The sequence below is a fragment of the Protopterus annectens genome, chromosome 12.part0 (assembly GCF_019279795.1).
Source record: "Protopterus annectens isolate FY-2018-M chromosome 12.part0, PAN1.0, whole genome shotgun sequence".
Lineage (NCBI taxonomy): Eukaryota > Metazoa > Chordata > Ceratodontiformes > Protopteridae > Protopterus > Protopterus annectens.
The window spans coordinates 125785839-125796214 of NC_056746.1; the positions used below are offsets into that span (position 1 = coordinate 125785839).

At 45.8% G+C, this 10376-nt stretch overlaps 1 protein-coding gene across 1 annotated transcript in view; it reads right to left on the reverse strand.

Moving 5' to 3' along the window:
- The window catches only part of XYLT1 (xylosyltransferase 1), a 1579383-nt gene that overhangs the window by 138528 nt on the left and 1430479 nt on the right, over positions 1–10376 (reverse strand). The window lies entirely within an intron of this gene.

A 10376-nucleotide genomic window follows, 5' to 3' on the forward strand; every position in this document is an offset into this window, starting at 1 on the left:
GCCAGTCATGGCTGATCTAAATGAAGCCTCCAGTGCATCATAGCCACATTTTAAAGAATGGTTACTAACCTGCTGAATGTTATTCACCATTTCTAAAACATATTTCTTATCTAAGGAGTCATCAGAGGACAGTTTCTTAGTTAACTGATCAAGCATAAACTCTTGGTATTGGATCATATGAAACTGACAGTTCAAAGCTCTAGCTGAGAGAGTAGCAGAGGTGTAAACTTTTTCCCCCATCTCTCTAAGGACCTGGATTCCCTTTCAGAAGGGAGAGGGTTTTTTGCTGAGGTCGAAGCTACTGCCTTAGGCCCCTGGGAGATAGTCTCAGGATCTGCAAGTGGGGCCTTGTATAGGTGGTGATGAGTGTCTGGTACCCTGTAAAACCTATCTGGTTTGGCAGGGGCTGGAGGTAAAGTATCAGGAGCAGTGCAAACATCATTAAATGCATCATCCACAACAGGCAGAACTGGAGGTATAGCTAAGGGCCTACGTTGTGGTAAGTGTAGAAAGGTCCTAAGCCTTTTTCTTGAATCTGAGAAATCTTGTCCCTGCCATTGGAATTGTTCTCTCATGGCATGTAAGGTTTCCCCAAAGGAAAATTCCTCTGGTGGAGAGGCCGAGGGAATAGATTCTTCAGCATCGGAATCTTCATAAGTAGAAAAAGGAGCCTCTGGATGGTCTGTGATGTCTGAATCATCTGAAGAATCATCTGAGGACACTGGCTCTGGGGGCTCTGCTCTAGGTCTCTTTTCTGGAGGCTGAGAGGCCCTGTCTGGGTGAGATTGGGATCCCCTAATTAAAGAGATGAGATCCTCTGCCAGAGTAAGCATTTGGGAACTGGAACTGGGCCTGTGTGAGGGGGGCTTAACAGGCACTGATTTTGCAGTTTTGGCTGCTTTAGACTTGGCAAAGGCCTTAATAGACATGGCTGCAGGGGGCCTAGCAGCACCACGTGCTGGGGTAGAGACATCCAAAGGGATGGTGTCTTGATAATTCAATAGGAACCACATTAGTAGGCAAAACTTCAGAGGCCGATTCAACTAGGGTAGCAGGAGCCTCGGTAGTAGTCATGGATTCTGCTGAAGATTGACCCGTTTGCTCGGTTTCGGCCGAAACCGAGACACTCGCGGTTTGCTTAACCGTGGTTTCGGCCGAAACCGCAGACCGCGAGTGTCGGTCTTTTTCTTTGCGTTTTTTAACAGTTTGAGTAGTCGGAGGATCCGACGGCATAATGTACGCAAAATCTGAGCCGAAAAACTGTTCAGCGAACTCCGACCGACGCCTAAGCGTTCGTCAGTTGAAGGAAGCACAGGCTAAACAGGCTGCTACGTCGTGGTCTGGGCATAAACAAGGTAAGCAGTAAGAGTGGAAATCCTTATGAGGTATTTGTTTCCCACAAGTTAAACAATTATTGACTTTTTCTGACATCGGCTGAGGCAAGAAAGAGTCCCCAACGGGGTACTTAGCTTTTTAGAAGTCTTCGAAGTAGTATTCGGTAGTAGTAATCTCTGGATCTGACCGACCGGCACTTGCGAACAGCTTCTGCTTCGGGCGCCACGCGGCAAGAAAGACTGAGGAAAATGGCGTCGGCTGATGCCTTTATACCCGAAGACCAGGAGAGATGACGTCGGGTGAAGTGCGACACCAGCCGAGGCCAGACCCAGACTTTGGAATCCGGCCGACCGAAGGGCTGCCTGACGACAGGACAACCCATTTGTTATGACTGCAGATGCATCCTTGAAGGACATCTAACGTTACCATATAAGCAAAATTAAATGTTCACACATAATACAGTAGCTTTCCACATGCAGAAACAGATATTCCTAGTCACAACTAACGTTACCATATAATCAAAATTATATGTTCACACATAATACAGTAGCTTTCCACATGCACAAACAGATATTCCTAGTCACAACTAACGTTATCATATAAGCAAAATTATATGTTCACACATAATACAGTAGCTTTCCACATGCACAAACAGATATTCCTAGTCACAACTAACGTTACCATATAAGCAAAATTATATGTTCACAGATAATACAGTAGCTTTCCACATGGACAAACAGATATTCCTAGTCACAACTAACGTTACCATATAAGAAAAATTATATGTTCACAGATAATACAGTAGCTTTCCACATGGACAAACAGATATTCCTAGTCACAACTAACGTTACCATATAAGCAAAATTAAATGTTCACACATAATACAGTAGCTTTACACATGCACAAACAGATATTCCTAGTCACAACGTTTGCCTACACAAGAAAGTAACTTTTAAAGTGCAAGTTTCATCTCTTTCAAAAAATATCAATACTAGCTTACATGGCATTGCATAACCCAGACAATCTGTGGGAGCCAAGAATGACCCAGATGACCTGAGGTCATTTAGTAGTAAAGATGTTAGAAGAACAGATGACAATGTACAGGAGGAATGTCTGGGTGCTGGTCACTCATCTCTCTCTTTCTCTCTCTCTATGTATCACTTAGGGGTGAGCTTCAGATATGCATCACAGGGGCATGGGTACCATCAGTGATCCGAGTGGAGACCAGGCACTTCATGAGGAACTTCTGTTTACAATGGGGGGGCTGCTTGAGGGGGTCATGCAACCCACAGAAGTGAGTGACATCCTCACATGGCAATCATTGCATACCTACCCCTTGAGCTATACCAGGCCATACCTACATGGAGCAATTGTTCAGGTTTCAGGAAAAGAACTTTGACAGCTGAGTGAATGACAATCATGCTGTGGACAAGCTCCCTTCCTAGCACTGGGAACAAATGCAAACAGCTATTTAATGGCTTAAATGATTAGCACACCTGGAATCATAAAGTTCAGCAAAACAAAAAAAACATAAAAAAGCAAAGTGTGATAAAGTCACTCTATTATCAAATTAGTTCATGTGAATGGATAAGACAGCAAATTTGAGTAGCAAGCATTCAACAGTAGCTGGTCTGCTGTTTTAAGAAAGGTTTACAATTTAAAGTTTTGTTTCAGCATGGCAGAAAGTACAGTTGTGTACACTTACCATAAATGTAGATATTCGAGTGTATTCACTGTTGCAGTCATCACCTGTGGGTTATCCCTGCTGCGGTAGCCCTCGACCGGCCTGAATACCAGAGTCAATGTTTTTGTGCACCGGCTGCTGTCACCTGAAGTCTAACATTAGGTCATCAGTACTATAAAGCAAGGAGGTCATCAGTACTATAAAGCAAGGCATCCGACGTCATTACATCAGTTTTTCTTGCCCTAACCCATCAGAAGCACAAGGGAAAAGAGTGAAGTGATCTTGGTGGTTAAGAGTCACCTTGGGAAGCTTGTGTCCCCCTAGGGGAAGAAGTTAAATGGGGGATGGAGGGAGGGAAACCAAGACTGCAACAGTGAATACACTTGAACATCTACATTTATGGTAAGTGTACAGAACTGTACTATGTTCTTTGTGTTTCACTATTGCAGTCATCACCTGTGGGAGGATTCCCAAAGCTGAGGTAAAGGGTGGAAGGATAGGTAGAGTCCTATGTAAGGGTAAGGAGGCCCTGCAGAATTGCAGAGGCAAACCCTGGCCTAGACTTAGAAAAGAGACGTAGGTGGTAATGCTTTGTAAAGGTATGGACAGAGGTCCATGTGGCCGCTTCCAAAATGTCCCTGGTAGGTACTCCTCTGAGGAAGGCAGTGGAAGTGGAGGTTGCCCTAGTGGAGTGGGTACGGATAGACTTAGGGATGGGTTTCCCATGTAGTCTGTAGCAAAAATGGCTGCAGTGTGAAATCCATTTGGAAATGGTTTGTTTGGAGATGGGCTTCCCTTCTGCCCCTGGGGCAAAGCTGACAAGAAGTTGGTCAGTTTTTCTGAATGGCTTAGTATGGCCAGATAGTACCTGAGTTGTCTGTGTACCTCTAGTGAATGTAGAATTCTTTCCCCCTTGTTTTGAGGTTGGGAAAGAAGGTGGGAAGGTGTATGGCCTGGTTAAGGGTCACATCAGATACCACCTTGGACATAAAGGAGGGCTTAGTCCTCAGGGAGACTCTGTCTGCATGGAAAAGTATGCAGGGCTGGACAGCCATGACAGCTTGAAGCTCTGAGACCCTTCTGGCTGAGATGAAAGCTAGTAGGAAGGCAGTCTTCCAGGAGAGGTATTTCAATTCTGTTGAAGCGGCAGGTTCAAAAGGTGGTAAGGTTAGTTTCTCTAACACATAACTCAGATCCCAGGGTGGAGTAGGAGGTCTTCTGGGAGGCTTGATATTAGAAGCCCCTCTGAGGAATTGCTTAATCAAAGGAGGAGAGAATGGGGTGGGTCTTGAATCATAATGGGCAGAGATGGCCAAGGCATGGATTTTAATAGAGGAGAAGGAGAGGCCACTGTTGAGCATCTCTGCTAAGTAATCCGGGAAGAGAGGGATGGAGGGTTGGGAGGTACTGCCCCCTTTTGATTGTTTCCAGGAGCAGAATCTTTTCGATTTTCCTGTATAAGATTTTCTTGTGGGGGGCCTTCTGGCCTCTGTGATGATGTCCAGGACCTGTTTTCTTAACAGAGACTTCTTGTTAGTTTTTAACAGTATAAGCCATGCTGAAAGTTTGAGAGTGTGTAGGTCTGGGTGCAGTACCTTCTCCCTCTCCTGGGTCAAGAGATCTGACCTTAGGGGAAGTAGCTTTGGGGGCTGTAAGGTCAGACTCCGCATTAAGGGGTACTAATACTGTCTGGGCTAGTCTGGAGCAATAAGGATGGCCTTTGGTCTCTCCTCTCTTATTTTGATCAGAACATTTGGAATAAGGGGCAGAAGAGGGTATGCATACACAAAGAGGAAGCTCCAGGGGAAGGTCAAGGCATCTACCTTCCATGCTAGGAGGTGATACTCCCTAGTACAAAACTTGTGCAGCTGGTGGATGAGGTGCGAGGCAAAGAGGTCTACCACTGGGGTCCCACCCTCCTGGGTGATTTGCAGAAAGATTTCTCTGTGGAGCTGCCATTCATGGGGGTCCAGTAAGTTTCTGCTTAGGTGGTCTGCCAGTGTGTTGTTGATCCCTGGTAGGTATTGGGAAATTAGGTGTAGCCCTATGGAGGTGGCTGTAAGCCAGAGACTCATGGCTAACCTGCATTGGCAGTAAGATTGGGTGCCCTCCTGCTTGTTGATGTACCACATTACTGTGGTGTTGTCTGTTTTTATGAGGAGGACCCCTGGCCTGAGATGGGGTTGGAAGGAGGTCAGAGCATTTTGCACTGCCATCATTTCTTTCTGGTTGATGTGCAAGTGAAGTTTCTGGGCATTCCAAAGGCACTGGGTACACCTGCCTGCTAGGTGAGTGCCCCAAGTTATGTCTGAGGTGTCAGTGATGATGGTCTGGCCGGCTGGGCAGAGGATGAAGAGAATACCCTTCTTCATGGCACAGGCCTCTGCCCACCTGAGAAATTTGTCCCTTATGCAAGGGATCAGAGGGAGAGTGGTCTCTAGGGATTGAGAGTGCTGACACCAAAGGTTCTTTAAGTACCACTGAAGTTTTCTCATGTGAAGTCTGGTGTGAGGGATGAGAAGGATGTAAGATGCCATGTATCCCAGGGCTTGCAGAAACTTCCTTGCAGTGAGGAGACTTTTGGAAGCCAGCTGGGTGAAGTAGAGAGGCAGGGAGCTCTGCTTTTCTGGGGATAGGAAGGCCATTAGGGTTGCTGTGTCTAGCACATCTCATAGAAAAACAATTTTCCTGGTGGGGTTTTGCTTTGATTTTTTTCTCATTGATGGTGAACCCTAGGGAAGTTAGGAGTTTCTTGACAAAAAGAAGATCCTGGAGCAACTTTTCTTTGCTGTTCACCTGAATGAGGCAGTCATTCAGGTAAGGGTAAATCTGTATATTTCTCTGTCTGCAGAGTGCTTGCCATAGAAGCTTGGCTTAGAACTCCCTGCCTTAGGTTCATAGGTTCATAGGTAAGTACTAGGCTATTGGCCCTAGGGCCTATATAAGCCTAGCCAAAGGTACCCTGGCTTTCGCCACCCAAAAAAAAAAATGTCCTGTGCCACTGTCGAGCAGAGCCACAGAAGTGATCCCTGGGGTGAATTTCCTATCTCCCATCCAATCATCAAGATTTTTCTTGAAGAGTGCTAATGAGGAGCTTTGTTTGATATAGATAGGTAGTTTGTTCCAGAGTATGGGAAGTCTCTGGGGCAAGAATCTATCCCTCCAGCATATTCTGTTTATTGTGGTGACAAGGTTTAGGCCCCTAGAGCGTGTAACTCGTAGGGATTGGGATTTCTTTAAGTGGAGCATGTCTAAAAGCTCTGGGTTTGACATAGCTTTGTGTGTTAGGCAGAGATCGCCTCTGAGTAGCCACAGTTTTTTTAGACGGTCTGCTTAGGGCATCTGTTTGAGGCCAGTAATCCTCTTTGTGAGGTATTTCTGTGGCATTTCCAGTTGTTGTAGAGGTCTTGTGAGTTACATACCAAAAGGGGCATTGTACTCTATAATGGGTCTAATGAGTGATGAGTAGATGGGAACAATTACCTCTTTTTTCCTGGATGAGAAACCTTTTGTGATGAGGTGTGCCACGTAGAAGGATTTCCTGACTACTGTGGCGATGTGATTATCAAAGGAGAGACTACTGTCCACCTGTGTCCCAAGGTCTCTTACCACACTTTCAATGTTAAGTAGACTACCGCCTATGTGGTAGTTCATGGGTACAGAGTTTTTACCAAAAGGGATGACAATGCACTTTTTAGCATTGAGCTTGAGGCCATGGCTTTGACACCAGGCATCTGTCTCAATGAGGCCCTTTTGTAGGATGTCCACATCTTTTGGAGTTTTGATTATGGCTCCTAGTTTGCAGTCATCTGCAAACTTCATTAGCCAAAGACCTTCTGTGTTGGCCTGTACTTCAGAGAAGTAGAAACCAAACAAGAGAGGACCCAGGACTGAACTCTGTAGTACTCCACTTATCACTGGTCTGAAGTTGGATTTGGAGTCTGCTACTTTCACAGTGTGGGTTCTGTCAGTGAGCCAGTTGGCAACCCATCTTGTGACATAGGGATTTATACCTAGTTTAGTGAGTTTATCTATAATTCCAGAGTGGGGGATGGTGTTGAAAGCCTTGGCGAGATCTAGATAGGCTGTGTGAACCACCTTACCCTCATCTACGGCTTTGATGACTGCTTCAAAGAAGTCTGTCAGGTTTAGGAGACATGGTCTGCCTTTTACAAACCCGAACTGGGTGGGGTCCTGAGTTTGGACATTACCAATGTCATTGTTTATAAGTTCCATGATGATACGTTCCATAGCCTTGCAGACCAGGCTCATTAGGCTAATGGGGCAGTAGTTTCCGGTGTCTGTGGTGGCTCCCCCTTTGTGGAGTGGGATAACTGTCACTGTGCGCCATTCAGTGGGCACATAGCCTGAGGTGAGGCTATGATTGAACATGGTACTTAGATGGGGTGCCAGTTCATTCTGTAGTTCATGTAGAACACAGCCTGGGATGTTGTCAGGTCCCATGGATGCTGTGTTCTTGGCTTTGGATAGTGTGTTTTTTACCTGTGCAGCTGTGATTACAGGAACTTTGCATTCTTCTGGTATAGAGATGGACCCTTCAGGGGATGACAGGGGGGTAAAGTTAGCACTGAACCTATCTGCCAGGATGTTGGCAATATCAGTTGGTTCTGTATATTTAGTGCCATTGTGCTGTAACTCAGAGCAGATCTGAGTGTTGCCATTGAGATTCTTGACATAGCTATAGAATGCTTTGTGGTTGTCTTTAGTGTCAGTGGCAATTTTGTTTTCATAACTAGCTTTGGAGGATTTTATGAGGGATCTCAGCTTCTTACTGAGACTGACCAGGGAGTTTCTCCAATCATGGGATTTTACTCTTTTTTGCAACAGTTTATTTCTTTTGTTGTAGAGTTTGTTTACGGCAGGGGACCACCAGATTGGCTTCCTTTTTTTGGAGGATAGCATCTTGGTTCTATTAGGGATTGCACGATCCATGCACTCGTGTAAGTGCTTATAAAGTGCATTTGTGTATGATTCAGCAGTCATACCTCTATTGGCCATCAGCATGGGAGTCGTGAAGTTTGCTACTTCTGTCTTAAGAAGCGTGAAGTTGGCTTTGGAGAAATTTTTACTATGGTTTCCCTAACGGGGGTTGGGGGAGGGATGTGGATGTTTAGGGTGATTAGCTTGTGGTCGGATCTGACCAAGGAGGAATTGACCTCTGGTGTGGAGCAAAAGTTGCCAATGTTGGTAATAACCAGGTCTAGGATATTGCTGCCCCTGGTGGGGGTGTGGATAATGTGATCCATGGCACTGGAATTTATGAATTCTAGAAAACGTTGAGCACAAGAGGCAGAAGTTGTCCATTGTTTGCTTCTTTGCTGGCCTTGGGATAGGGGCCTGGAAGTCCTGTCCCTGCGGGGCTTACCTTGGCCCTGTCTCCTGGGTGCAGAGGAGGCCCAGTGCTTAGAGAGGAAGTTCCTGCTGAATCTGGGTGGTTGAACTTGAAAGAAATCTTTTACTGTTTGCATAGATTTTGCTTTGTCTTCCATCTTTTTAAGCACCTCTTCTGCGTTTTCCCCAAACAGGCATTCCTGGGGTGCATCAATAAGTTTAGACTTGACATGATCAGGGAAAGGTAGTTCCTTCAGCCATACATGTCTTCTAATAACAGATCCTGTCACTGCTGCCCTGCTAGAGGCTTCTAGGGCATCATATCCACATTGTAATGAGTGCTTGGCCACTTGACAAGCAGAGTGTAGTAATTCTGCCAGCTCTTTTGAGTTAGCACCATCAGGAGAGGATGCAATTTTCTGTTTTAATTGTTCCAAAGTGTGTTGTTGATATTTTAACATGTGGAACTGACAGTTGAGTGCTCTGATAGCTAAGGTTGCAGAGGTGTATACTTTCTTACCCCATCTGTCCAGAACTCTGTAGTCTTTGTCAGAAGGAAGAGGATTCTTGGCAGAACTAGACTTAGCTCCTTTGGGTCCCTGTGTAATGACCTCAGGGTCTGCAGCAGGGTTCCTGTATAGGTATTTGTGAGAATTTGGTACTCTGTTGTACCTGTCAGGTTTAGCTGGAGCAGGAGGCAGCGCATCAGGGGCTAAGCTGGATTCATGGAAAACATCATCTACCACTTCCAGAATAGGTGGGATGGCCCAGGCTCTGTGCTGGGGCAGGTCCAGAAACTCTCTAAGTCATTTCTTTGACTGTGGGTAGTCCTGAGATTCCCATTGAAAATGTTCCCTGAGGGAGTGAAGGGTTTCCATGAAGGAGAGGTCCTCTGGAGGGGAGACAGAGGGGATGGATTCCTCTGCATCTGAATCCTCATAAACAGTTAAGGGCTGTTGTTCTTCCTCAAAAGCAGAATAATCAGATTCCTCAGACTCTTGGTCTGTCATAATTTCTGGATAAGGGTGCCTTTTCCTTTTATGAGTGGGGGTCTGAGTACCTCGGATAAGGGAGATGAGATCCTCTGCCATTTTAAGCGCTTGGGTGAGGAAGCAGTAGCAACATGGTGGCTAGAAGCAGATTTCCTAGGAGTGGACTGGCTTCTAGGCCTGAGAGAATCCGTCGGTCTTTGAGAAATGGTAGTCAAAAGAGAAGACATTGTTTTTTGTCTAGAATCAGTAGTACGAACGGCTTCCTCAGAAACCAGTGCCTGCGTCATTGCTCTGGACCAAACTGAGACAGAGACAGCCAAAGGCTCAGAAGACAAAGTGGATTTCTGTGGCATACCGCACGCCAAAAGGGTCTCAGCAGAGGCCTGTGCAGAAAGTGAGTCGGGCATCAGGGATTGTGAAAGAGCCTCACTGAATTCCGGAGAACTAATGACTTGCTTAGCGGTAACGTCGTCGGAAGGCTTAGCCTTGTGTGGCCTGTCTCTGTCTTTATATTTTTTCAGGATGCCGACAGATTGTTGACTGATGGATGCCATATCAGAATTTGAAGATGGAATACAAAAAGAATTGTCTACCAATAGAGCTCTATGGCGAATGGTTCTCGCATTAAAGAGGGCACAGAACCGGCAACAATGGACGTCATGGTTTGGTCCTAAACAAGTGATGCAGTAAGAATGAAAGTCTTGGTGTGGGATCTGCTTTCCACAGGCGAGACAATTGTTAACTTTTTCGGACATCGGTTAGAGCAAGAAAAAAGGGTCCCCAACGGGGTACTTAGCTTTAGATGTTTTCTGCTGAAATTCGACTTCTGGATGCGACCAACCTGCACTCATGTGAACTGCTTCTGCTATGGGCTCCACAGCAAGAAAGACTGATGTAATGACATCGGCTGCCTTGCTTTATAGTACTGACGACCTGACATCAGACTACAGGCGACAGCAGCCGGCACACAAAAACATTGACTCTGGTATCCGGGCCGTCCGAGGGCTACCACA